The sequence below is a fragment of the Phyllobates terribilis genome, unplaced genomic scaffold (assembly GCF_046119375.1).
Source record: "Phyllobates terribilis strain yellow unplaced genomic scaffold, ASM4611937v1 Scaffold_572__1_contigs__length_1044912, whole genome shotgun sequence".
In the NCBI taxonomy this organism is placed as follows: domain Eukaryota; kingdom Metazoa; phylum Chordata; class Amphibia; order Anura; family Dendrobatidae; genus Phyllobates; species Phyllobates terribilis.
The window spans coordinates 309,392-331,734 of NW_027363332.1; the positions used below are offsets into that span (position 1 = coordinate 309,392).

At 43.2% G+C, this 22,343-nt stretch overlaps 8 non-coding genes and 2 pseudogenes across 8 annotated transcripts; all 10 read right to left on the reverse strand.

Annotated features, from left to right (window-relative positions):
- Positions 1-218: 218 nt before the first annotated feature.
- On the reverse strand, positions 219-310 carry LOC141233317 (U2 spliceosomal RNA; annotated as a pseudogene).
- Positions 311-1,425: 1,115 nt separating this feature from the next.
- LOC141233266 (U2 spliceosomal RNA) lies at positions 1,426-1,614 on the reverse strand. Its single transcript, XR_012299410.1, has one exon. It is a non-coding gene; the product is annotated as a U2 spliceosomal RNA (small nuclear RNA).
- Positions 1,615-7,714: 6,100 nt separating this feature from the next.
- On the reverse strand, positions 7,715-7,905 carry LOC141233180 (U2 spliceosomal RNA). Its single transcript, XR_012299333.1, has one exon. It is a non-coding gene; the product is annotated as a U2 spliceosomal RNA (small nuclear RNA).
- Positions 7,906-9,020: 1,115 nt separating this feature from the next.
- On the reverse strand, positions 9,021-9,211 carry LOC141233181 (U2 spliceosomal RNA). The gene has a single exon (XR_012299334.1). It is a non-coding gene; the product is annotated as a U2 spliceosomal RNA (small nuclear RNA).
- Positions 9,212-10,326: 1,115 nt separating this feature from the next.
- On the reverse strand, positions 10,327-10,517 carry LOC141233182 (U2 spliceosomal RNA). The gene has a single exon (XR_012299335.1). It is a non-coding gene; the product is annotated as a U2 spliceosomal RNA (small nuclear RNA).
- A 1,115-nt stretch (positions 10,518-11,632) lies between these two features.
- Positions 11,633-11,823, reverse strand: LOC141233183 (U2 spliceosomal RNA). Its single transcript, XR_012299336.1, has one exon. It is a non-coding gene; the product is annotated as a U2 spliceosomal RNA (small nuclear RNA).
- A 1,115-nt stretch (positions 11,824-12,938) lies between these two features.
- LOC141233247 (U2 spliceosomal RNA) lies at positions 12,939-13,120 on the reverse strand. The gene has a single exon (XR_012299396.1). It is a non-coding gene; the product is annotated as a U2 spliceosomal RNA (small nuclear RNA).
- A 524-nt stretch (positions 13,121-13,644) lies between these two features.
- Positions 13,645-13,760, reverse strand: LOC141233304 (U2 spliceosomal RNA; annotated as a pseudogene).
- Positions 13,761-14,875: 1,115 nt separating this feature from the next.
- Positions 14,876-15,060, reverse strand: LOC141233257 (U2 spliceosomal RNA). The gene has a single exon (XR_012299406.1). It is a non-coding gene; the product is annotated as a U2 spliceosomal RNA (small nuclear RNA).
- Positions 15,061-21,451: 6,391 nt separating this feature from the next.
- Positions 21,452-21,642, reverse strand: LOC141233185 (U2 spliceosomal RNA). Its single transcript, XR_012299338.1, has one exon. It is a non-coding gene; the product is annotated as a U2 spliceosomal RNA (small nuclear RNA).
- Between the last annotated feature and the right edge of the window lie 701 nt (positions 21,643-22,343).

Genomic DNA, 22,343 nt, shown 5'->3' on the forward strand with positions numbered 1-22,343 from the left:
AAAATTTGAAGTGCTTGTGCAAATGTGCCATAAACTCAAGTGGGGTTCCCAATCCCAGTGAGTTAAGGCACCCCAGGGTCACCACTCCTGGGGCACTTCACACTTCGGGCTTTCGATCTTCCCCGGCCCAATGGCGTCGATCCTGGGGGGCCATGCTTTCCACCAGATGACTATATTAGCCACCTGGCGTACTAACAAGCGCCTAAACCCCAGTGTGCATAATGTATCAATCTACTAGGGCGGCCAACATCCAAAACCGCCTTTTCGAAAGATACTACACTTGATCTTAGCCAAAAGGCCGAGAAGCGATAACCAGAATTGGTTTCAAACTACGGAGCCACCCAAGGATCCTGAAAAGTCCATTTGTGGAGATGAGCTCCTGGACTCCCGTTAAGAAGACATGTTGTCAACCTCTAGATCCCTTACATGCCTGCACTTTTCGGCTTGCTGCTGCTGCAATCCACGCGTTTTAGATCTGCATAACTCCACCTCTTTAAACACAGCACCTTCACCCCCTGCTGTTCCCACCCGCCTCAACACCGTTGGAAGGGAGGAGAACCAATTAAGGCGGGGGGTGGGGTGGAACGAGCAGCTGTCTACCCTTAGCAGGAGGGCTCCTGATTACATACCTCTCCTGCTGCTGCTGCTGCTGGCTGTCCAGCAGCAGACTGAAGGTGGCTGCTGCTGTGCACAGGTATATAAAGGCTCAGAGCCTATTATGACACGCGCAGCCAGCGTTCCATTGCCACATTCCATCTACTGCAGGCAGGATACCTGGCTGGCTGAATGTCGCTGAGAAGCTCACAGAGACCGCCATAAGCAACAGTTTAACAGAATGCCACAGACTAATCAACCAAACTTTTTGGGTTGGGTTCTCTTTTATAGTCTGCAGGCATTAAATGAAAGAAGTCAGTGTTCCAGCAGAAGGAGACAACGTTTCAGAAAAGGCATTGTAGCAAACCAAAAAAGAAATTTTAAGCGCAGCAGAGTAACCAGCGCACATACCTGTTAGCTCAGGTGAGTTTAAAAGGCTGCTGTTGATAACAAGGGCATTTGCTAAATAGATGGTGTGTGTGCAACAATATACTGAAAGGTCAATTATATTGTGCAGCTTATCTCACCACCTGTAGTTATTTAGGTGAAAGCTCCAAAATGCTTGCCTAATATGTCTGTTTATCCAAAAGGAAGTAAAAAGGGAGAGCTAGAAAGATAGCATTGCATCACATTACATGGCAATGCAATGCACAGTTGCTGAAGTTGAACCAAAATGAGCTTGTAATCTGGCTTCTGCAACTTTGAACATGAAAAATCCAATGAGGAGAAGAAAAGCAAAGCCAAAGAGTCTATCCCAAAATCCGACAAACAAGCAAAATGAACAAAAAACATTGAAATCAATTCTTTCTGATTTTAGAAACTGCATTAAAGAAGGGGTGCACCGGTCCTGGAGATACTGCAATACCAGGTCAATGCGTGGAGTGGACAGAGCAAGCTCTTTTTCCATCTCCCTGTTCTAAAAATCCATTTAATATATGGTCCCCAGATAGGGGACGTATCAGATATTAAACTGATAAGAACAGATTTTTTTTTTTTTTTATACCATTCAGTAAAATTTTTCAAGCATCAATCAATAGTATAAAAACTCATACTACGTTGCCCAGTCTTACATCATAATGGTACTTTCTTTATTTCATATTTATAACTTTATACTGAAACAGTTGTAATACCTTTTGAATGGACAAAAAACTATAAAACATACCATTATCATAAAAAAAGACAGATCACAACACTTAAACAAGGACTTACTGGTACTTTACCAGTGACCTCCATTTTTTTACTTTCCAAAAACCTTCTGAATCAGAGCCACCACCGCCACGACTGTCCCATAAATAAACTATGTATAACCTTGACAAAACCATCCTAACACAATTATTAACTGAGATTATTTTCCTTTTAAATAAACACAAATTCCTAACGTCCCACAGACTTTCTATTACACATGCCATTATCAACCACAACAATCTCTCTTTCACCCGGCTACTTGCACCCATCCCAAACATTACCACTCTCCAATTTATAAAATTCACGCCCGCTAGTTCCTTGCATAAACCACCCACTCCCTTCCAAACACTCTGAGCATAATCACAATTCCAAACCAAATGCATAACAGTTTCACTCGCCCCACATCCATCCCTCGGACATACCTCTGTTCTAATCAGATCCCTCCTCTTCTGTACCTCTCTCACAGGCAAAATCTCATGCAAACTCATCCATACGATATCACGCTGCCTATTCGATATTCCTTTTATACTCAGGTTCCTCCATACACACAACGCTTCACTCGATCTCAAGCCCCTAATGTTACATTCAAACTCTCTAACACGCATCCTTCTCCTTACATTCCTTATCACTTTGAAATCACCCATAGGAACATCCAACAAATCATGCTTGACAACAAATTTTTCAACAAACTCATACCACACTGGACATTTAAACGAAACAGGCACTCTTGCATCCCTTCTCATCCATTTCAACCCAAACAACATCCATCCAGCCATATATTTAATCATAAAAGCCGTCTTGTTATCCCTACCTAACAGAACAACCACCGTTTTAATATAATTTAAACCAAGACAAAATTCAAAATTTGGGAAATCCATTCCCCCATGTTCACGTAACTTACACAAATATTCCCTTTTAAGTTTTTCCATCTTACTTCCCCAATAAAACGTAAAAATTAGCTTCTCAATCCGCCTAAAACCCCTATAAGGGGCTGGAAAAACCACTGACACAAAAAGTAACATAGGAAGAATCACTGACTTAATAATAAGGACTTTGCCTGACAATGTCAAGTCCCGCAACCTCCAAAAATTTAACTTCTGTTCAATCCTCTTACCGCATTCATCCCAACTCTCATTCCCTTTCAGATCTTTGTTAAACCACACCCCCAAAACCTTAATAGCACCTTCTTCACATATCACACCATCCATCCTAACACTCGAATCCCCGAAACACTTATAGCTACACTTCCCCCAATTCACCCTAAAACCAGATGCACCACAAAAGAAATCTAAAAGCAACCTTGCTCGATTCATAGCAGCCATATTATCACTCACCACAACAACATCGTCCATATACCCCATTACCTTTACAGTCTTTCCACCACTCCCTGGGATCAGAAGACCATTCATCACTTTCTCTTTCCGAATCATGCACAACAGGGGCTCAATCACACTTATAAACAGGACAGGGGACAACGGACACCCCTGCCTGACCCCTGATTTTATGCACACCTTCTCACTCAAACATCCATTCACTAACACTTCACTCACCACACCATCATACAAACACCTTATGGCATTCACAAAAACACTAGGAAAACCCATCCTAACTAACACCTCAAACATAAACGCATGCGACACTCTATCAAAAGCTTTCTCAAAATCCACACAAAAAAACATACATTTCCCCTTCCTAAACATACAATCTCCAATTACGTCCCGCAACAACAAGAGGTTATCAGTCATACACCTACCTGGCACCGCGCACACTTGATCATCACCAACCACACTTCCAATCACCCCACGCATACGGTTAGCCAGAATTTAGCTAAAGACTTTATAATCTGCATTGAGTAATGTAATCAGCCTCCAATTACGCAAATTCTTTTTCTCACCCTTCTTATATAGTAAAACAACTACTCCTTCTTTCATGGAATTACAAAGTACACCATTCATCCACATATATTGACATACCTCCACAAAATCAACACCAATCACATCCCATGCTTTTACATAAAACTCCACAGGCAACCCATCTTTCCCAGGTGTTTTATTCTTTTTCGCACCATCCACCGCCTTTTTAACCTCATCAAAAACAATATCCTCACTCAAACACTCACGTTCCCCTGATTCAAGCTGACTCTCCAACATACCTAACACATGCTCTTTCAAACCCCCATCCACCCATTTAGACTCAAATAAACTACTATAGAAACTATGTACCTCATCCAACACTTCCCTTCCAACCACAGTCATACCATTATCATTTACAACCTCATCCAACTCATCTTTTTTACTGCACATTTTTTTAAAAAAGTACCTCGTACACTTCTCATCCATATCCAAATGCTCAACTCTCGTCCTAAAAATAATTTCCTTCCCACGCTTTTCCAAAACACGCTTCATCTCATCTCTCGCTCCTCTGAGTTGATCACTAACATCAATTCCTTTCATACTCATTTTATGTAACCACTCAATCCTCATATTTAAATCTTTAAATCTGCCTCTTTCAATTGCTGCTTTTTTATAACCCCACCTCCTAAAAAAATTCTTAATTTCCACTTTCACCCAATCCCACCATACAGTCACATCCACAAAATTATTTTTCCTAGACCTCCACCATTCATACTTACTTTCGAAGTCTCTCATAACCCTAACATCCTCTAACAACCTAACATTTAGCTTCCATACCCCAACACCATGCACCATTTTTTTATCACCTTCAAACATACCCCACAAACATTCATGGTCTGTGAAAGAAAAAACATGCTGTTTAAAAAATTTACACACCAAACCTCTATTTGTATACAGCATGCGGTCAATCCTGGACACTATTCCTCCCCTATCAGCTCTATATGTGGCCGGTGGTGGCTTACTCAAAAATTCCGCTGCATCTAAAAAAGAAAAATCAGATGTAATTTGATTAAGGACCTTACCCGTGACATCAATTTCCCCTTCAGAAACACAATTGAAATCACCAACTAATAATATTGGAATCCTTCCAGGCAAAAATAAACGTATTTTCTCTAATAGTGCTAACCTATCCCCTTTGTTAATTGGACAATACACGTTAACAATTTTCACCCTCCACCCTCTCCCCTTAACCACTGCCATTATACAACGACCTGGCTCCACCACCATATAATTTTCAAAACTTAAATCCCTATTCCCCAACAAAATCCCCACACCATCATTTTTGTTTGTCATTGAACCTGACCAAATACTATTCCCATATACCCAGTCCTTTTCAGGAGGTGACTCTTCAATTCCGCACTCTTGCAGACAGTAAATATTTGCTCCAAGATTTTTTAGTTCTTCCAGTATAGCCAATCTTCTAGGCTTAGATTTTATAAGCCTTACATTTATTGACAGTACACTACAGCCCACGTTGGAGCCCATTTTTTAACCATATTCGGTAAAAAAGAACATACCCCCCACCGAAGAGTCAACCTTTCTCGTCTTGAAACTCGATTCCTGATGTTAAGCAGAGAATGCTGGCCCCCTCCTCCAAAAAAGACCTCCTAGGAGAGGCACTGTAGCTCTCGGGATAGCTCCTATCACTTAAGGGGCTGATGCTCCCAATACTGGCAGGTGAAAAATCTGTCCGGAACTTCTTTGCAGAAGACACATCAGAGTCCTCATCAGGGGGCCTCACCACAGCCCCGGTGAAGTCACCCTGGCCACCACCACCTTCATGAATTGCCTCTGAGCTTTCCAAAGCCAACACCGGCGTTGTGGAGAGTGAACCGCTCACTTCTCCCTCACCACTCATATCAAGCAGAATTGACATATCTGCAGGCTCTATCTCAACAGCGCTTCCACCAGCAGGATCGGGTGCTTGCTCCATCTCTTCCATGAAGTCCCTTACTGCCTCGATCGCCTCACCAATAGTGGCGGCAGTAGTAGGACGTGGGGACACGGCCTCTGCATATGACCTGGAACGATGGGGACAGTCCTTGAAAGCGTGTCCCTCCTCGCCACATGCATTACAAACCATGGAGTTAGTACACTCCATTGCCAGATGACCCTCTTTATTGCATTTCCCACAAAACTTCTCCACCGTGCAGTCCTCTTGGTAGTGTCCAAAGGATTTACACTTCCTGCAAAAACGCGGAGCACCAGGAAAAAACATATACCCTCTATCCCTCCCGATGGCAAAACTGAGGGGAGGGTAGTGGATACCCCCAGGTCCCTGGGGGTCCTCCTGGAACCGAACAAAAAACTTGTGTTTGCCAGTCCACAAGCCCACCTCATTCCTCACCTTGTGTGAGTAGGACACATAGCTGCAATGAAGGTTCAGGAATCTAGTAATGTCCTCCACATCCACAAGGGGGTTGTGCATAAACACAACAACTGGCACTTCCCCCTTAGTATACAATACCGTGAATGTAAGCCCATCAAGAGCCGGATGATCCAAGGCTTGCTGATCCTTTAGAGTCTTGAAAAGATTCTGGCAAGCTGCCATACGATCAAGGACTAAAACGTACCGGCCATTCTTTGGGAACTCCTGTAGGCAAATGATGTCTCCACGACCAACATTCAAAATCTTGAAGATGACGACTTCCACCAAGAACCGCAGGTTAAAGAAATTCCTCTTCGACTCCTCAATATCAATGCGAAAAGCATTTTTGACCCGAATATCATCGGTCCCGGCATAGCGAATCTTGACGCCCATTATCACCTCTCGTTTCCTCTGGACCCCCCCCAATAGCAGCAGGCAGCTTAAGCCACCTAAGTGGCGATGCTGCAAGGCCGAGGGGGAGACACTATAGGATCCTTCTGACCAGATACAAGATCTAAGCCAAAAGGCCGAGAAGCGATAACCAGAATTGGTTTCAAACTACGGAGCCACCCAAGGATCCTGAAAAGTCCATTTGTGGAGATGAGCTCCTGGACTCCCGTTAAGAAGACATGTTGTCAACCTCTAGATCCCTTACATGCCTGCACTTTTCGGCTTGCTGCTGCTGCAATCCACGCGTTTTAGATCTGCATAACTCCACCTCTTTAAACACAGCACCTTCACCCCCTGCTGTTCCCACCCGCCTCAACACCGTTGGAAGGGAGGAGAACCAATTAAGGCGGGGGGTGGGGTGGAACGAGCAGCTGTCTACCCTTAGCAGGAGGGCTCCTGATTACATACCTCTCCTGCTGCTGCTGCTGCTGGCTGTCCAGCAGCAGACTGAAGGTGGCTGCTGCTGTGCACAGGTATATAAAGGCTCAGAGCCTATTATGACACGCGCAGCCAGCGTTCCATTGCCACATTCCATCTACTGCAGGCAGGATACCTGGCTGGCTGAATGTCGCTGAGAAGCTCACAGAGACCGCCATAAGCAACAGTTTAACAGAATGCCACAGACTAATCAACCAAACTTTTTGGGTTGGGTTCTCTTTTATAGTCTGCAGGCATTAAATGAAAGAAGTCAGTGTTCCAGCAGAAGGAGACAACGTTTCAGAAAAGGCATTGTAGCAAACCAAAAAAGAAATTTTAAGCGCAGCAGAGTAACCAGCGCACATACCTGTTAGCTCAGGTGAGTTTAAAAGGCTGCTGTTGATAACAAGGGCATTTGCTAAATAGATGGTGTGTGTGCAACAATATACTGAAAGGTCAATTATATTGTGCAGCTTATCTCACCACCTGTAGTTATTTAGGTGAAAGCTCCAAAATGCTTGCCTAATATGTCTGTTTATCCAAAAGGAAGTAAAAAGGGAGAGCTAGAAAGATAGCATTGCATCACATTACATGGCAATGCAATGCACAGTTGCTGAAGTTGAACCAAAATGAGCTTGTAATCTGGCTTCTGCAACTTTGAACATGAAAAATCCAATGAGGAGAAGAAAAGCAAAGCCAAAGAGTCCATCCCAAAATCCGACAAACAAGCAAAATGAACAAAAAACATTGAATTCAATTCTTTCTGATTTTAGAAACTGCATTAAAGAAGGGGTGCACCGGTCCTGGAGATACTGCAATACCAGGTCAATGCGTGGAGTGGACAGAGCAAGCTCTTTTTCCATCTCCCTGTTCTAAAAATCCATTTAATATATGGTCCCCAGATAGGGGACGTATCAGATATTAAACTGATAAGAACAGATACTACACTTGATCTTAGCCAAAAGGCCGAGAAGCGATAACCAGAATTGGTTTCAAACTACGGAGCCACCCAAGGATCCTGAAAAGTCCATTTGTGGAGATGAGCTCCTGGACTCCCGTTAAGAAGACATGTTGTCAACCTCTAGATCCCTTACATGCCTGCACTTTTCGGCTTGCTGCTGCTGCAATCCACGCGTTTTAGATCTGCATAACTCCAACTCTTTAAACACAGCACCTTCACCCCCTGCTGTTCCCACCCGCCTCAACACCGTTGGAAGGGAGGAGAACCAATTAAGGCGGGGGGTGGGGTGGAACGAGCAGCTGTCTACCCTTAGCAGGAGGGCTCCTGATTACATACCTCTCCTGCTGCTGCTGCTGCTGGCTGTCCAGCAGCAGACTGAAGGTGGCTGCTGCTGTGCACAGGTATATAAAGGCTCAGAGCCTATTATGACACGCGCAGCCAGCGTTCCATTGCCACATTCCATCTACTGCAGGCAGGATACCTGGCTGGCTGAATGTCGCTGAGAAGCTCACAGAGACCGCCATAAGCAACAGTTTAACAGAATGCCACAGACTAATCAACCAAACTTTTTGGGTTGGGTTCTCTTTTATAGTCTGCAGGCATTAAATGAAAGAAGTCAGTGTTCCAGCAGAAGGAGACAACGTTTCAGAAAAGGCATTGTAGCAAACCAAAAAAGAAATTTTAAGCGCAGCAGAGTAACCAGCGCACATACCTGTTAGCTCAGGTGAGTTTAAAAGGCTGCTGTTGATAACAAGGGCATTTGCTAAATAGATGGTGTGTGTGCAACAATATACTGAAAGGTCAATTATATTGTGCAGCTTATCTCACCACCTGTAGTTATTTAGGTGAAAGCTCCAAAATGCTTGCCTAATATGTCTGTTTATTAAAAAGGAAGTAAAAAGGGAGAGCTAGAAAGATAGCATTGCATCACATTACATGGCAATGCAATGCACAGTTGCTGAAGTTGAACCAAAATGAGCTTGTAATCTGGCTTCTGCAACTTTGAACATGAAAAATCCAATGAAGAGAAGAAAAGCAAAGCCAAAGAGTCCATCCCAAAATCCGACAAACAAGCAAAATGAACAAAAAACATTGAATTCAATTCTTTCTGATTTTAGAAACTGCATTAAAGAAGGGGTGCACCGGTCCTGGAGATACTGCAATACCAGGTCAATGCGTGGAGTGGACAGAGCAAGCTCTTTTTCCATCTCCCTGTTCTAAAAATCCATTTAATATATGGTCCCCAGATAGGGGACGTATCAGATATTAAACTGATAAGAACAGATACTACACTTGATCTTAGCCAAAAGGCCGAGAAGCGATAACCAGAATTGGTTTCAAACTACGGAGCCACCCAAGGATCCTGAAAAGTCCATTTGTGGAGATGAGCTCCTGGACTCCCGTTAAGAAGACATGTTGTCAACCTCTAGATCCCTTACATGCCTGCACTTTTCGGCTTGCTGCTGCTGCAATCCACGCGTTTTAGATCTGCATAACTCCACCTCTTTAAACACAGCACCTTCACCCCCTGCTGTTCCCACCCGCCTCAACACCGTTGGAAGGGAGGAGAACCAATTAAGGCGGGGGGTGGGGTGGAACGAGCAGCTGTCTACCCTTAGCAGGAGGGCTCCTGATTACATACCTCTCCTGCTGCTGCTGCTGCTGGCTGTCCAGCAGCAGACTGAAGGTGGCTGCTGCTGTGCACAGGTATATAAAGGCTCAGAGCCTATTATGACACGCGCAGCCAGCGTTCCATTGCCACATTCCATCTACTGCAGGCAGGATACCTGGCTGGCTGAATGTCGCTGAGAAGCTCACAGAGACCGCCATAAGCAACAGTTTAACAGAATGCCACAGACTAATCAACCAAACTTTTTGGGTTGGGTTCTCTTTTATAGTCTGCAGGCATTAAATGAAAGAAGTCAGTGTTCCAGCAGAAGGAGACAACGTTTCAGAAAAGGCATTGTAGCAAACCAAAAAAGAAATTTTAAGCGCAGCAGAGTAACCAGCGCACATACCTGTTAGCTCAGGTGAGTTTAAAAGGCTGCTGTTGATAACAAGGGCATTTGCTAAATAGATGGTGTGTGTGCAACAATATACTGAAAGGTCAATTATATTGTGCAGCTTATCTCACCACCTGTAGTTATTTAGGTGAAAGCTCCAAAATGCTTGCCTAATATGTCTGTTTATCCAAAAGGAAGTAAAAAGGGAGAGCTAGAAAGATAGCATTGCATCACATTACATGGCAATGCAATGCACAGTTGCTGAAGTTGAACCAAAATGAGCTTGTAATCTGGCTTCTGCAACTTTGAACATGAAAAATCCAATGAGGAGAAGAAAAGCAAAGCCAAAGAGTCCATCCCAAAATCCGACAAACAAGCAAAATGAACAAAAAACATTGAATTCAATTCTTTCTGATTTTAGAAACTGCATTAAAGAAGGGGTGCACCGGTCCTGGAGATACTGCAATACCAGGTCAATGCGTGGAGTGGACAGAGCAAGCTCTTTTTCCATCTCCCTGTTCTAAAAATCCATTTAATATATGGTCCCCAGATAGGGGACGTATCAGATATTAAACTGATAAGAACAGATACTACACTTGATCTTAGCCAAAAGGCCGAGAAGCGATAACCAGAATTGGTTTCAAACTACGGAGCCACCCAAGGATCCTGAAAAGTCCATTTGTGGAGATGAGCTCCTGGACTCCCGTTAAGAAGACATGTTGTCAACCTCTAGATCCCTTACATGCCTGCACTTTTCGGCTTGCTGCTGCTGCAATCCACGCGTTTTAGATCTGCATAACTCCAACTCTTTAAACACAGCACCTTCACCCCCTGCTGTTCCCACCCGCCTCAACACCGTTGGAAGGGAGGAGAACCAATTAAGGCGGGGGGTGGGGTGGAACGAGCAGCTGTCTACCCTTAGCAGGAGGGCTCCTGATTACATACCTCTCCTGCTGCTGCTGCTGCTGGCTGTCCAGCAGCAGACTGAAGGTGGCTGCTGCTGTGCACAGGTATATAAAGGCTCAGAGCCTATTATGACACGCGCAGCCAGCGTTCCATTGCCACATTCCATCTACTGCAGGCAGGATACCTGGCTGGCTGAATGTCGCTGAGAAGCTCACAGAGACCGCCATAAGCAACAGTTTAACAGAATGCCACAGACTAATCAACCAAACTTTTTGGGTTGGGTTCTCTTTTATAGTCTGCAGGCATTAAATGAAAGAAGTCAGTGTTCCAGCAGAAGGAGACAACGTTTCAGAAAAGGCATTGTAGCAAACCAAAAAAGAAATTTTAAGCGCAGCAGAGTAACCAGCGCACATACCTGTTAGCTCAGGTGAGTTTAAAAGGCTGCTGTTGATAACAAGGGCATTTGCTAAATAGATGGTGTGTGTGCAACAATATACTGAAAGGTCAATTATATTGTGCAGCTTATCTCACCACCTGTAGTTATTTAGGTGAAAGCTCCAAAATGCTTGCCTAATATGTCTGTTTATTAAAAAGGAAGTAAAAAGGGAGAGCTAGAAAGATAGCATTGCATCACATTACATGGCAATGCAATGCACAGTTGCTGAAGTTGAACCAAAATGAGCTTGTAATCTGGCTTCTGCAACTTTGAACATGAAAAATCCAATGAAGAGAAGAAAAGCAAAGCCAAAGAGTCCATCCCAAAATCCGACAAACAAGCAAAATGAACAAAAAACATTGAATTCAATTCTTTCTGATTTTAGAAACTGCATTAAAGAAGGGGTGCACCGGTCCTGGAGATACTGCAATACCAGGTCAATGCGTGGAGTGGACAGAGCAAGCTCTTTTTCCATCTCCCTGTTCTAAAAATCCATTTAATATATGGTCCCCAGATAGGGGACGTATCAGATATTAAACTGATAAGAACAGATACTACACTTGATCTTAGCCAAAAGGCCGAGAAGCGATAACCAGAATTGGTTTCAAACTACGGAGCCACCCAAGGATCCTGAAAAGTCCATTTGTGGAGATGAGCTCCTGGACTCCCGTTAAGAAGACATGTTGTCAACCTCTAGATCCCTTACATGCCTGCACTTTTCGGCTTGCTGCTGCTGCAATCCACGCGTTTTAGATCTGCATAACTCCACCTCTTTAAACACAGCACCTTCACCCCCTGCTGTTCCCACCCGCCTCAACACCGTTGGAAGGGAGGAGAACCAATTAAGGCGGGGGGTGGGGTGGAACGAGCAGCTGTCTACCCTTAGCAGGAGGGCTCCTGATTACATACCTCTCCTGCTGCTGCTGCTGCTGGCTGTCCAGCAGCAGACTGAAGGTGGCTGCTGCTGTGCACAGGTATATAAAGGCTCAGAGCCTATTATGACACGCGCAGCCAGCGTTCCATTGCCACATTCCATCTACTGCAGGCAGGATACCTGGCTGGCTGAATGTCGCTGAGAAGCTCACAGAGACCGCCATAAGCAACAGTTTAACAGAATGCCACAGACTAATCAACCAAACTTTTTGGGTTGGGTTCTCTTTTATAGTCTGCAGGCATTAAATGAAAGAAGTCAGTGTTCCAGCAGAAGGAGACAACGTTTCAGAAAAGGCATTGTAGCAAACCAAAAAAGAAATTTTAAGCGCAGCAGAGTAACCAGCGCACATACCTGTTAGCTCAGGTGAGTTTAAAAGGCTGCTGTTGATAACAAGGGCATTTGCTAAATAGATGGTGTGTGTGCAACAATATACTGAAAGGTCAATTATATTGTGCAGCTTATCTCACCACCTGTAGTTATTTAGGTGAAAGCTCCAAAATGCTTGCCTAATATGTCTGTTTATCCAAAAGGAAGTAAAAAGGGAGAGCTAGAAAGATAGCATTGCATCACATTACATGGCAATGCAATGCACAGTTGCTGAAGTTGAACCAAAATGAGCTTGTAATCTGGCTTCTGCAACTTTGAACATGAAAAATCCAATGAGGAGAAGAAAAGCAAAGCCAAAGAGTCCATCCCAAAATCCGACAAACAAGCAAAATGAACAAAAAACATTGAATTCAATTCTTTCTGATTTTAGAAACTGCATTAAAGAAGGGGTGCACCGGTCCTGGAGATACTGCAATACCAGGTCAATGCGTGGAGTGGACAGAGCAAGCTCTTTTTCCATCTCCCTGTTCTAAAAATCCATTTAATATATGGTCCCCAGATAGGGGACGTATCAGATATTAAACTGATAAGAACAGATTTTTTGATTGAAGCTGCATCCAAGGCACTGAAAAATGTGACCGAAGTCACACCAAAACAGCGCACGAGGTGAGGATTCATGTGGACCCTTCCCGGAGGAGAGGGTCCCCAATAAACCATCCCCATCCCTCCGAGCCAGAAGGCCACAGCGAGGGTCAGGGATCTCCGATGCTCTCCCTAGCCGAAGCCGGAGAAGAGCCGTTTTCGTGCTCCCAGCTTCCATCTAGGCTGCCACCCTAGTGGAGCTGGAGCCTGTGTTGGTTTCTCAGCCCAAAGCTGACCGGACCTCCGACCGGGTTTATAAAAATTCCCCTTCCTAGCCCGGAGGCCAGGAATAGGGGAGGTTGCTCAGAAAGTATGATTGGCAAAGGTGCGGCGTGCAACGAAGCCAAGTCTTTCTGGGGTTCCCAGTCCCAGTAAGCTTGGACTCCCACCAGGGCGCCTACTCCTGGGGCACATTGCTCCAAAGCCCTCACACTTACCCAGCCTAGTGACTTCGATCCTGGAGGGCCATGTTTTCCATCAGATAACTCTATGAGCCACCTGGCGTACTAACAAGTGCACCAAACCAGTGTGTAATATGCATCAATTTACTAGGGCAGCCCAAGGACAAAACTGCCTTTTCAAAAGATACTACACTTGATCTTAGCCAAAAGGCCGAGAAGCGATAACCAGAATTGGTTTCAAACTACGGAGCCACCCAAGGATCCTGAAAAGTCCATTTGTGGAGATGAGCTCCTGGACTCCCGTTAAGAAGACATGTTGTCAACCTCTAGATCCCTTACATGCCTGCACTTTTCGGCTTGCTGCTGCTGCAATCCACGCGTTTTAGATCTGCATAACTCCACCTCTTTAAACACAGCACCTTCACCCCCTGCTGTTCCCACCCGCCTCAACACCGTTGGAAGGGAGGAGAACCAATTAAGGCGGGGGGTGGGGTGGAACGAGCAGCTGTCTACCCTTAGCAGGAGGGCTCCTGATTACATACCTCTCCTGCTGCTGCTGCTGCTGGCTGTCCAGCAGCAGACTGAAGGTGGCTGCTGCTGTGCACAGGTATATAAAGGCTCAGAGCCTATTATGACACGCGCAGCCAGCGTTCCATTGCCACATTCCATCTACTGCAGGCAGGATACCTGGCTGGCTGAATGTCGCTGAGAAGCTCACAGAGACCGCCATAAGCAACAGTTTAACAGAATGCCACAGACTAATCAACCAAACTTTTTGGGTTGGGTTCTCTTTTATAGTCTGCAGGCATTAAATGAAAGAAGTCAGTGTTCCAGCAGAAGGAGACAACGTTTCAGAAAAGGCATTGTAGCAAACCAAAAAAGAAATTTTAAGCGCAGCAGAGTAACCAGCGCACATACCTGTTAGCTCAGGTGAGTTTAAAAGGCTGCTGTTGATAACAAGGGCATTTGCTAAATAGATGGTGTGTGTGCAACAATATACTGAAAGGTCAATTATATTGTGCAGCTTATCTCACCACCTGTAGTTATTTAGGTGAAAGCTCCAAAATGCTTGCCTAATATGTCTGTTTATCCAAAAGGAAGTAAAAAGGGAGAGCTAGAAAGATAGCATTGCATCACATTACATGGCAATGCAATGCACAGTTGCTGAAGTTGAACCAAAATGAGCTTGTAATCTGGCTTCTGCAACTTTGAACATGAAAAATCCAATGAGGAGAAGAAAAGCAAAGCCAAAGAGTCCATCCCAAAATCCGACAAACAAGCAAAATGAACAAAAAACATTGAATTCAATTCTTTCTGATTTTAGAAACTGCATTAAAGAAGGGGTGCACCGGTCCTGGAGATACTGCAATACCAGGTCAATGCGTGGAGTGGACAGAGCAAGCTCTTTTTCCATCTCCCTGTTCTAAAAATCCATTTAATATATGGTCCCCAGATAGGGGACGTATCAGATGTTAAACTGATAAGAACAGATTTTTTAATTTGGCTATCCCCTGCAGAGGGATAAAACCGTTTATTAAAACTTTAACAAATTACAAGCATAATTACACAAATACCAAACGTTAAAAGACAAATGAAATTTACAAAACAAAAAAATACAAAGATTTTAAATAATTAGGTTCCATTGGTCAACAAGCCATTTTTTGGAAATATGTACATTCTTCTTTTTGTCAATTAAATAATAAGTATACATTTCACATAAACATAAACTTAAAACATCATTCACTGATAAAACATCTTGTTTAAAAATAGCAATGTTGCGCGCTTTCCAGAGAGATGACTTGGCGCAGTTCACTGTCTTCCAAGCCATTGTGTACTGGTCCATTGTGGGGCATTCCATAAGTCCGTATAGCACAGTTTTATATGTAAAGTCCTTGAGGTCTGCCACCCTTTCCAGTAGGGGGAGCAGTCTTCTCCAGAAATCCTTTGCAAAATTACATGTCCATAATAGATGTTCCACCGTTTCTTCGTCTTGGCATCCGGTTCTTGGGCAGATGGCAGACCTCACAAATCCTCTTCTGTATTGGAATGCCCGGCAAGGAAGACAGCGGTGCATGCAACTCCAAGCCAGATCTCTCTGTTCATTAAAAAGATAAAAAACGTTAATCATTTTCCAGATAGACATAGATTTGTCATCATCATATCTGTCAACATTACATATTTCCTCACTTTTACGTATTTCTTTAATTAGTTTCTTACTATTTCTTAATTCCTCTATTTTCTTAGTCCCTAAATTAAAATCGGACACTATTTTCCTTAAAATCTCATAATGCGTCGACAAATTAAAAGCATGGGGCACAGATATATTAACTTCATACCATCCAAACTTTCTCATAAAAAATCCTGTATTAAAACGCATAAAAAAGGACCAATAGTGATTCTTAAAAAGGGCATTAAAACAGTAAACGAACAGATGGATTAAAAGAAACCTATTAAAATCTGGAAAATCTTTACCACCTTTTACTTTTGATTTCATCACGATTTCTCTTTTCAGCTTTTCCATTTTTGAGTTCCAAAAGAAGGTAAAACAGGTTTTGGTTATCTTTTTTAAAGCATTAACAGGCGGGGGGAAAACCAATGCTAAGATACAATAAAAGAGGTAAAATCACCATCTTTAAAACCAATACTTTACCCTCCATTGTAAGTCTCCTCATGTTCCACATACATATTTTCGTATTTACTTTCTGTATAACTGTTTCCCAACTATTATAACCATCATTATTTTCAGTGAATGATATACCTAAAATGGAAATGGATTCGGAGACATTAATTGGTACATCACGTAAAATCATCCCCCCAACACTTAAAATGTTACACTTATTAAAATTGATTTTAAAACCAGAAGCTAGACAAAAGGATTGCACTTGATGGAGAGTGGCCGTAAGTGATGGTGCATCTGTACACAAGACCGCCGCGTCATCCATGTAGCCTACAACCTTGGCCTCCAAACCACCGCTTCCAGGCAGAGGGACACCGCATATCTGTTTATTTTGGCGTATTGCACATAACATTGGTTCCAGTGCACAGATAAACAGTAGGGGGGACAGAGGGCATCCCTGTTTCACCCCTGACCGTAAAAATACCTCTTGTGTCTTAAAACCATTCACTAAAATCTTACTTGTACAATCCTTGTAAAATGCTTTAAGCGATAGTAAAAACCCTTCTGGTATGCCCATTTTCTCTAAAACTTTAAAAAGATAAAAGTGTGAGACACGGTCAAATGCTTTTTCAAAATCAATAGATAAAATCGCCATTTTCCCCTTTCTGTCTTTTACATCCTCAATACAGTCTTTCACTAAATTCAGATTGTCCCATATACTGCGCCCCGGCACCCCACACACTTGATTAGAATGAATAACTTTGCTGATGACTTCTTTTAGACGATTTGCACAAATTTTAGCCATTATTTTATAGTCACAATTTAAAAGTGTTATTGGTCTCCAGTTTTCTAATTTTGATTTATCGCCTTTTTTGTATAGGAGGGAGACTTCACCTTTCTTCCAGGAATTTAATAAAACCTTATTATTAAAAACCTCAGTAAACAAATAAAACAAATCATCTTTTAAAATATCATAAAAACATACATAAAATTCTATTGGGATGCCATCAGGACCAGGGACCTTTCCAGTTTTAAAACATTTAATAGTTTTTAACACTTCTTGTTCCGTTAAAACTTGGGATAAAAACTCTTGGGATGCGGGATCTAAAACAGCTGTTAGTCCTTGCAGCGAATCATCCATTAATTTATTATCTATATTTTTTCCATTAAAAAGATTAGAAAAAAAAAACTCAACTTTACCCAGCATATTTTTTATATTATTCTCACCATCTATATGGTCAATTATCACTTTTTCTTTTTTATTTTTCCTAAAAAAATATCTGGAACACTTTTCATTTTCTTCTATATGTTGTACTCTAGAACGAAAAATTATCTCTTTTCCTTTTTGTTCTAGCCATTTTGAAATCTCTTCTTTTAAGTTTGAAATATCAAGTTGTACATCTATCCCATTGTCTCTGAGCTTAAATAATGTTTGTAGGCGGGTATTTAAAATTCTATATTCTTCATATTTTTCTTTGGCTCTACATATACTCTTTTTAATAAAAAAGTCTTTTATTTTTACTTTCATTCTATCCCACCATACACTCATAGTCTCATTTGTTTTTTTCCCTTTTCTACATTTCCTATAAAACTCAATAAAATCTGATAAAATCTGCGGGTCGGTTAAAAGGGATACGTTCATTTTCCAGCTTTTCTTACCACATTTTTTGTTGTCATTTACTTTTATGGTAAAGGATAAAAGTTTATGGTCTGAAAATATATTAGTTAAAACTTCACATTTGGCAGGTATTGTTTTATCTGAACCAAAAATAAAATCAATCCTAGAGCTACAATTAGCATTGCTCCAAGTGAAACCGGCATCCTCTGGGCTGTCACTATGACACTCTTTATATATGTCTATCAATTTAGCATCTTTGACTATATCATGTAGCATACCTGAGGTTTTATCGTAGTTCCTGCTTACAGAGCTGGAGCGCCGGTTTTCACCTTTTAAAACACAATTAAAATCCCCTGCTAAGATAAAAGGTTCAGAGTTATTAATAAATAATGGTAAAAGATCAAGCATTTCGGCTCTTTCATTTTTCTCTGGGGATCCATAAAAATTTAAAAACTGCCATCTAATACCATCAATAAAAGCTTTCACTAATAAAATACGACCTGGTAAAATTTCCTGAATAAAATCAATTAAAACGTTCCCTTTAAAAAGTATGGCTACACCCGCTGATCCTGCAGCATTCGATCCGGACCAGACAGATGGCCCACACTTCCACTCATCTTTATATTTTTGATATGACATTTCATGTGGGATATTACATTCTTGCAGAAAAAATACAGATGCAGTAAAACACGTAAAAAAATTAAAAAGAGCAGTTCTTCTCGTGTTAGATTTTATGCCTCTCACGTTGAGGGAAATACCTTTGAGTTCAGCCATCATTAGAAAATGTAGAAATTTTACTTAGGTAACTAAGAGCAACGGATTTACCTGTCCGATGAACCTGATCAGACCACTGGGCTTGCGCCTCCCTCCTCATCTGATAGTATCGTCACGAGAGTCTCCGTGGAGGAGGAAAGATTACCACATTTATATAAACCCGACGCTACACTGGCATAGCTCGGAGGGCTGGCTGGCAGAACCCGCTGGGTCTCCATTGGCTGGCCATGCAGTTCCTCATCAGGTGGGTCCCCGAGGGGTTCCGCCGCCCCTGTTTGACCTGTAGAAGGTCGTCCTATAGGAGGAGGTTGCGCACAAGGCAGAGCCTCTGACTCTTCAGAGTCAGCAAGATCCCGGTCCCCACCTGTAGCAGCGGAGACCGAAACCCCTGAGGGTCCAGCGTCCACGTCCCCTTCTGGAGAAGTGTCCATCTGTTCACCTCCTGCTGCCTCCTCCGAACCACCCTTTTTCTTTTTCTTAGGACCCACCTTTATCCACTCAGCGCCCTCAGCACTAGGAGACCCAGACTGGGCATGGGCTTCTGTGTCGGCCTTTTGCCGGTCCCTTTTGACCTTACCAGTAGTGCCCTTCTGCTCCTTCTCAGCCCTCCTTTTGGACTCCCGCAGGTCCTGCAGCCAGGTTTTGGGATTTGGTATTTTACCTGTCATAGACTCTGGAGACACTTCACTATTTGGTACGCCCTTATTGTCTCCAGAGGCTCCAGGTTGTTGTTCCTCCTCCTGAAGGGTGGTCTGATCTTTTGGTCCTTGGTCGGACGTCTTGGACTTCCCCTTTTGCTCATCTTCCCGAAATCTGTGAGGGCAAGAAAAATAAAAGTGACCTGGAGTCTGGCAAAAACTGCATTTCTTTTCCTTAGGGCATTCTTTTGTCTCATGTTCTTCACTAGCACAATTTCTACATGATACATGACAGTTTTCTTTTGAATGACCATAGCGCCCACAATTTCTGCAATATACTGGCATCCCAGAAAAGAAGAAATCCCCATTTGTTTGCCCAATTTTGAAACGGGCAGGGGGGAGCCGTATACCACCTGGTGTATTTGGATCTCTTGTACACTTCACAAGGAATTTCCACTTAGATGTCCATATGTTATATTTGTTTAATATCTTCCCAATACATTTAACACTTTTAAAATAAATTGCTAGAAATGACATTACTTCTGGAGCAGAAACAAAGGGCGAAAATATTTTTACAATAACCAGTCTTACCTCATCCAGGACGTGCTCAACAATTTGTATCCCTTTCAAAACAGGACTATTTTCAACTTTTTTTAACTTTTCTAGTACATCTCTAAAAATACCTTCTCCGGTGAATGTGATGTCATAGTCACCTCTTCTGGGATAATCCTGGATGGAGAGAATTTCATTCCTTTGTACGCCAAGAAGGTTCCTGAGCACGTCCTGGACTACATACCCTAATTTCCTCATATCCGAGCCACCCGCCGTGAAGTGAACTCGGATAGAGTTTTTTAGCCTCGCATAAAGAGGCACGAGGTTAGGGTCAACCTCCATGGAAAAACGCAACAAGGTTGCAAATTGCAGCCGCTTGCAATCTGCGCTCCCAGTGTTCTTGCAGCGAAAAACACCTGGAAGCTGGGGGATCGCAACTCGTTACCCTGGGACTAAGCCCTCTCCCTAATAGCAGCAAGCAGGTTAAGTCCACCAAAGTGGACGATCCTGCCACACCAAGGAGAGGGGTACCCGAGTGCCCTTCAACTACAATCTCCTGCAATAAAGCACTTGATCGTAGCCAAAAGGCCGAGAAGCGATAACCAGAATTGGTTTCAAACTACGGAGCCACCCAAGGATCCTGAAAAGTCCATTTGTGGAGATGAGCTCCTGGACTCCCGTTAAGAAGACATGTTGTCAACCTCTAGATCCCTTACATGCCTGCACTTTTCGGCTTGCTGCTGCTGCAATCCACGCGTTTTAGATCTGCATAACTCCACCTCTTTAAACACAGCACCTTCACCCCCTGCTGTTCCCACCCGCCTCAACACCGTTGGAAGGGAGGAGAACCAATTAAGGCGGGGGGTGGGGTGGAACGAGCAGCTGTCTACCCTTAGCAGGAGGGCTCCTGATTACATACCTCTCCTGCTGCTGCTGCTGCTGGCTGTCCAGCAGCAGACTGAAGGTGGCTGCTGCTGTGCACAGGTATATAAAGGCTCAGAGCCTATTATGACACGCGCAGCCAGCGTTCCATTGCCACATTCCATCTACTGCAGGCAGGATACCTGGCTGGCTGAATGTCGCTGAGAAGCTCACAGAGACCGCCATAAGCAACAGTTTAACAGAATGCCACAGACTAATCAACCAAACTTTTTGGGTTGGGTTCTCTTTTATAGTCTGCAGGCATTAAATGAAAGAAGTCAGTGTTCCAGCAGAAGGAGACAACGTTTCAGAAAAGGCATTGTAGCAAACCAAAAAAGAAATTTTAAGCGCAGCAGAGTAACCAGCGCACATACCTGTTAGCTCAGGTGAGTTTAAAAGGCTGCTGTTGATAACAAGGGCATTTGCTAAATAGATGGTGTGTGTGCAACAATATACTGAAAGGTCAATTATATTGTGCAGCTTATCTCACCACCTGTAGTTATTTAGGTGAAAGCTCCAAAATGCTTGCCTAATATGTCTGTTTATCCAAAAGGAAGTAAAAAGGGAGAGCTAGAAAGATAGCATTGCATCACATTACATGGCAATGCAATGCACAGTTGCTGAAGTTGAACCAAAATGAGCTTGTAATCTGGCTTCTGCAACTTTGAACATGAAAAATCCAATGAGGAGAAGAAAAGCAAAGCCAAAGAGTCCATCCCAAAATCCGACAAACAAGCAAAATGAACAAAAAACATTGAATTCAATTCTTTCTGATTTTAGAAACTGCATTAAAGAAGGGGTGCACCGGTCCTGGAGATACTGCAATACCAGGTCAATGCGTGGAGTGGACAGAGCAAGCTCTTTTTCCATCTCCCTGTTCTAAAAATCCATTTAATATATGGTCCCCAGATAGGGGACGTATCAGATATTAAACTGATAAGAACAGATACTACACTTGATCTTAGCCAAAAGGCCGAGAAGCGATAACCAGAATTGGTTTCAAACTACGGAGCCACCCAAGGATCCTGAAAAGTCCATTTGTGGAGATGAGCTCCTGGACTCCCGTTAAGAAGACATGTTGTCAACCTCTAGATCCCTTACATGCCTGCACTTTTCGGCTTGCTGCTGCTGCAATCCACGCGTTTTAGATCTGCATAACTCCACCTCTTTAAACACAGCACCTTCACCCCCTGCTGTTCCCACCCGCCTCAACACCGTTGGAAGGGAGGAGAACCAATTAAGGCGGGGGGTGGGGTGGAACGAGCAGCTGTCTACCCTTAGCAGGAGGGCTCCTGATTACATACCTCTCCTGCTGCTGCTGCTGCTGGCTGTCCAGCAGCAGACTGAAGGTGGCTGCTGCTGTGCACAGGTATATAAAGGCTCAGAGCCTATTATGACACGCGCAGCCAGCGTTCCATTGCCACATTCCATCTACTGCAGGCAGGATACCTGGCTGGCTGAATGTCGCTGAGAAGCTCACAGAGACCGCCATAAGCAACAGTTTAACAGAATGCCACAGACTAATCAACCAAACTTTTTGGGTTGGGTTCTCTTTTATAGTCTGCAGGCATTAAATGAAAGAAGTCAGTGTTCCAGCAGAAGGAGACAACGTTTCAGAAAAGGCATTGTAGCAAACCAAAAAAGAAATTTTAAGCGCAGCAGAGTAACCAGCGCACATACCTGTTA